The following is a 6,526-nucleotide window of genomic DNA, read 5'->3' as shown; positions in this document are numbered from 1 at the left end:
TTCCACCTCTAATATAAAAACTCAATACATGAATGAAATTTGAAGGGTAGCAAATCTCAATTATTTTAAAATACTTTAAAGGTATTAATTTTGTAGTTATTTTCAAATACATAAAAGAAAACTAAAATGTCAATTAACTGTATACTGGTAGATAGTTCATACACTTTCTACTCTTAATCATCAGATTCATTTCCTGTATATTATAAAGTTCATAATTGCTTATGAATGTGTGTTTCTAAAGCATTTAAGAAACTAACTCCACAGTAGCTCAAAAATCACTCAAGTCCAAGTTTATTGATCTGTATTTTTCATAGGAAGATAGTTCTAAGCAAAACAGGACAAACCTAGCCCCTGCCTAATTGTCTTAATCTAAAATTTATTTAAAATTTAGGAATTGGTATTGATGTCGTTTTATTTTCCAGAGTGTAAACACCAAGAGGGTATTTTTGTTTGTATTGTTTAGCATTTTATCTCCAGCACCTAGAATAATGTTGAGCACATGATGGGTATTAAAGTCTTTGTTGAATGTTGAATGAATACACTCTATTCCTAGTTTTACTCCTGGAAAGACTGTCTTATTCCTTTCTCTGGTAGAGCAAGGCTTGCAGGAGTGAAGCTTCACAATCTGACTTTTTCATGTGGTCCAGACTTGTCTCAGTCTCAGAGTTAGTATTTTCTCCAATAATTGTGTGCTGTTATTTTTAGAAATAAGATTTTATTATATGATGTTACTTTTAATCATGTTGAATTGCAGGATCTTTTAGAATATATAAAGTCACTTGGGTATACTTAAAAAGCTCCTTGCTAAGCTTCCTCCTCAAGGAAGTTAACTGGCTAAGTGCAAATGTTCCAATTTATTCACTGTAACCAGGAGACTGATGTGAACTGGAAATTTTTAAATGTTCAAAGGATTAGCATTTCAAAAAGACATATTACTAAATCCTTTTCTTAAAACTCCTCATACTCAATTTACTCTGAGAACATTTCTCAAACATTAGTAGAAATGTTGCAATAATGTTTCAAAAGATAAAATAAGGAAAATCACAAAGATTAGAAAAAGTCACCCTTTTTAAAGCATATCCATTAACAGAAGTTAATAAGTAGAACACTGCATGGAGTTTATCTCCTTCAAGGCAATGTATTTGGGAACTTACACAGGACAGATCAGATTGAACATTTTGCTATCTATTACCCAGAAATAATCCATTGTTTTTTATTTTCCAGAAACTATGTTTAGAGATCCTGTATACATCCTTCAGCTTGACTTGTAGTTCCAGATTTCTGTTAGATGAAGTAAAGACCAAATATGTTTCAAAGATGTCTTTACACTTGCTGCTTCCTTTTCATCTTTTTAAAGCTCTGTTTTTCCTTATATTTAAAAAAAAATACACACTCATTTAAAAAATGCAAACATGAACAAAATGTGTGACTTAAAAACTGAAAATATCCAAACCCCGAACCTAATGACTATTACTAGCTAGTGAGCATTCTTCCTGTTTTTTTCACTCTGTATATACAAAATGTGTGCTGCATTAGATAGCTATGCATGTATGTTCTTACAAAAATGTAATCATACAAAATATAGTATACTATATTGTCTCCTTTCTTGTCTAATAACATATCTTATAAATCTTCCCATGTTAGTAAAAGTAAATAAACCTCATTTTGTAAAATAGCATCATTTTATGACTATACTATAAAATGTTTATCTAATACCAGACTGATATGTGACTTTTTTCCTTTTTTTTTTTCCTTTTTATAAGTGAATATCCTTGCACTCAGATATTTCTTTGTGCATTTATATAGATGAGTTTTCTAGAAATGGAATGTCTGGGTCAAAATATATATATATTTAAAATTTTTAACAGCTAGATTTCTCTAGAAAAAAAAATATATCAATTTACCTTTTCACCGATATAAATCAGAACATACTTCATACTTTGCCAATACTAAGTACAAATGTTTTTAATACCTGAAAATATTTTAGATACTAAGTATCTTATTTTAATTATTGTTTGTAATTATTGTTATTTAATTATCATAATAATTGTTAAAGTTAATGGATAGTTGATGTAGTTTATTTCTTTGTGGATTATTCAAGAATGCTTTGTATATTAAGAATATTTGCCTTTAGCCAGTCTTATTGTTGCAAATATTTTCCCCATGTTATTGTTTATTTTTTAGTTTGATTATGATGTTTATATAATTTTGCTATAGAGATAGTCTGTGCCATGCTTGGTAAGATTTTCCCTATATATAAATATATACAATATAAGTATATCCAAAGTTGGGAGAGTAATCTCAAAATATTTAGCGCTGTCCCAACTTGAGTTTAGATTTATGCACTAAAATGATAGAGATAGGTATGCTATAGATTCCATGCCAGTAGTATACTTATACTGGTTTTCACAAACTGAATATCAATCCTGTTCTATGTTTTCCTTTATTTCTTTTATAGTTTAAATTTTTATATTTAAGGCTTTCATTCACATGGAGTTAATTTAGTATAAAAATGAGGTAGGGGATATAACCCAATCCCCCAAAGGCTAAATAATTATTCTATTATCATCTATTAAATAATTCATGTTACTCCAGTGATATGAAATGCTATCTTTATTTTATATAAATTGTACAGATATTTCAGGGAAAGGGTATTCCAGGAAGACAAAGAGCTGGTGGAGGATAAGATTTTCCCCAAATTCATTAATATGGAAAGGTGCAAAGACATTTTTTTAAGAATTAAAGCATATATTTCCCCTCAATTCATAATGTTTTTTTCTTTCTATTCCTATTTATGCTTCCCTTTCCTTTTCTTTTCTTCAGTAAGCTATCGTGTAGCTTATTTTTTTTCATAAACCACTTCTTAGATTTATCTATGTCACTGTTTTCCATTTTTCTAATACTTTAATTTATACTTTTATTTTTCCCTGTATTTTTTGAGTTAGTTTATTTCTTAATTTCTTGAGTTGGATATTTAAGTGATTCATTTTTTTTTTCTTTTACGTTCAGTAAGTCAAATGTTTAATGCTTGGAACATTCTTCTGGATATATTTTAGTCATATTATATGGCTTTGATTTATTATGTGGCATATTTATTTCCTAGGAATTCTACAATTGTTTTGAGCTTTTCTTTGACCTAAAAATTGACTTGTGTAGGAGGAAAGAGTTTTGTGTAGGTGCGTATGTGTGTGTATATGTGTATGTGTGTGTGTTTACTGGTTTCAATATTTTCAGTTTCTATTTTTGCCATTACTTCCTATTTTATTGCTTTTTATAAAAAATATGGTTTCTATTGCTTTTATGTCTTAAGATCTTTATGTTTTATATTTGTGGTCAATATGAGATTCTTTTCAAAAATTAATAGGTACATTTACACTTAATAGTAAACCTGAATTTAGTATTTGAAATCTATTCGAAATATCTCCCCCCCTTCTCTAAACTGATAAGAATCATAGAATAAACTGAAACCACAACTTATCATTCACAGTATAACGTGAAATTACTACCTAGCATTGAAACATTGATCCTATCAATGGAATCAAGTCCATTCAACCAATCCAACTGAGCCCCAATGATAATATGTTAGGTTCTGTACTAAATACATGGGATAGAATCATAAATGAGCCACAACCCTTTCTCTCTCACTGGAAATGGTTTAGCCATTAAGAAAATTGTGGGGAATTACAAACTAAATAAATAAATACATAAATAAATAAACAAACCCTAATACAAAAGTCATACACAAAGTCTGGTGAGAGAACACAGTAGGGAGAAATTAATTCTGAAAGGAGAATCAATGAAGGCAATAATGAATCATTACCTTTCTCTAACAAGTTCTCCAATATATATTGCTCAACACAGCCTATAACAGAAACCACAAAGGACAGATTGTCATAATATATAAATTTGGTCTCAAAATACCATGAAGTCTGTACTATAGATGTCATGGTTTGGATCATAAACCTAAAGTCAGAAATATTTCATTACACATCTTCAAATGCAGATTTTCTGGCAAGACTTACCAAACTTTTCTCAGATTAGAGTAACCCCCTACCCTGCTTCAACCCACGCAATTGAAAAATATATGTCTTAAGGGAATTTATATTTGAAAGCATGAATCTCTGAGGCCATACTAAAAACTACTGAGAAAAAGACTGTTAGAAAAGGAAAATAAGGTTTTATAAAACAAAATGGGACATTTCTCTTATTATTAAAAGATGCCATAGAACTCTAGGGATTTGTGGTGCTCAGGTGCAGAATAATGAGCCTTAATTTGGCAATGGAAAATTCCATGAAGGGTCCAATAATATGTTAGGCCTTGTACTATAAAAATTTTTACATTTATATTGTGATTTTCATCCTTCATTATCCCAAAATGCCTCATTAACTGAAGCTACTATGAAGAAAATCTTACCACTAGCTTGGGAGAAGTTCCTAGTGATATATTTTTAAGTTAAGATGTCAGAAACAATTTTGATTAAGGAAGGGAGAACAAAATGATACCTAAATGGAAGTTTCAGAAATAACGGAAAGCTAGCAAATATTAGCACCATCACATTTTAAGTTTAGATTTTTATACATTTATTTGCACTGAGAGTAAGGGCAAAGGGCTGGCCTGAGGTGATAGTTTAACAAGCATTTGGTCACCTGCCTTTCTGCCAGCAAAATCCTTGAGTGACAATCTCTGGAAAATCAGATGTAAAACTGCCATACAACCCTTGTAGTGAGGAAATCTGCAGCCTGTCTAGTCCCCTACCCCTGAGAAATATGATTTAATTCTCACCAGTCCCCTTCCCTTCTACCTAAGGCTTTCTCTGATGCTTTTAATAGAAGAAATGTGAAGGGTTGACAGATAAAAGTGGAGTCCTTTCCCTAGACTAACTAGATAAGGGGAAATCTCCCATCCTCTGCAAAAACACATATCCATCAACAGAAACTGGCATTTCCTATTCTAGTCTGGAGGAGCCAGACTCAGGGAGTCACACCGGTCCCCTTGGTCTGGGGTCACTGAGGAGTGCTGGGCTACTTCCAAGGCATCTTCCCCAGGATGGAAGCAGCAACCTTTCCATAGCAAGTTGTCAGGAGATAGCCCATAGTCAACCAGGAGTTGCAGGGGAAAGTGGTGAAAAGGAACAAATGGAGTCTTTTTGCCCTGACAATGTCACCATCATGTCACCTCTCTAGGCTTCTGTTTTGAAACAGGATAATAAATAAAATGATTTTAAAACAAGGCCAGTATACATTTTTTTTATGTATCAGAAAAGCAAAGGGTTACATTTGATCTCTAAAAGTCCTCTACTGCCAAAAAAATTCTAATTCCTCCAGACTTTGGGTGAGCTCTGCCCAATGGGTGATCTCTAATACCTACTTCTTCAGAACTTAAAACTATTTCCTTTGTTGACTTTTTTTTTTTTTTTTCTAATAGTGTAGGAGCATGGACTCTTGAGTTTATGGTTTGGGTGACCTTGGAAAAATTACCTATTCATTCCTTGGCTACACATTCCCAAGTATAAAATAATCATACTTAACTTTCACAGGTTATCAGGGAAAGCACTTAGAATAGTACTTCACACATAGAATGTACTTTATATAAACTGTTACCGTTAATGGTCAGGTTGTACAAGATATAATCAAATACATAATTTTGAAAAAATACAAAACAACAAACTATACAAAAATTAGAAACCCAATTAACCACCAAAGCAACACTTTATACATTTACATATTTAAAGGCAGAACGTTTCACATTTTATCATGCTTTAATCATTTTATCATTTCCTTTAATATTATAATGGGAACATTTTCTCCTGTCATTAATATTTTCAATAACGGTTTTAATGGTTTTATTATAGTTTCTCATATGAGAATTTATTGTTATATATTTAAATTCCCTTCTTTAAGAAACAGGCTGCTTGCAATCTTTCCTGTCTGAAAATGTTACAATAAATATTCTTGCATGCAAACATTAGACTAAAGAATTGATTTTTATTTCCTCAGGATGTATTCTATGAATGGGATTTCTTGGTCAATAGGAATTAACATCCTCAGGGCTCTCTACAGGTAGCTCCCAATTGCTTTCCTAAAGAGCTATCCTAATCGGCACTACCACCTCTGGAGCTTGAGGGTCCTTGTCAAAGTATACCCTAGTCAGTGTTGACTATTACCTTTAAGTAATCTTTGCCAATTTGATAGCTAAAAACTGTATATTAATTAACATGTTCCTCTGAATGTCTGTTGTATTTCTTCCATGAATTGTCTGTCCACAAACTTAGACCATCTTTTTATTACACTGTTTTATTATGATATTTTATTATATAACCCTTTGTCATATTTTGACAATTTTTTCTTCACAGTTGCTATTTATCTCTTACATTTGTTTCCAGTGATATTTAATTCATTCAACAATTATTTATTGAGCACCAACTATGTGCCGGTCACTGCTCCAGGCTCTAGGGAAATATGACATGTATTCTGCAAAGCAAATAAGACAGAGAAGTCCTTGATTTCATAGAACTCACAGTTTAGT

Source organism: Panthera leo, chromosome B2 (assembly GCF_018350215.1).
Source record: "Panthera leo isolate Ple1 chromosome B2, P.leo_Ple1_pat1.1, whole genome shotgun sequence".
NCBI classification, from domain to species: domain Eukaryota; kingdom Metazoa; phylum Chordata; class Mammalia; order Carnivora; family Felidae; genus Panthera; species Panthera leo.
Note: the sequence above shows the minus strand (reverse complement) of the source record.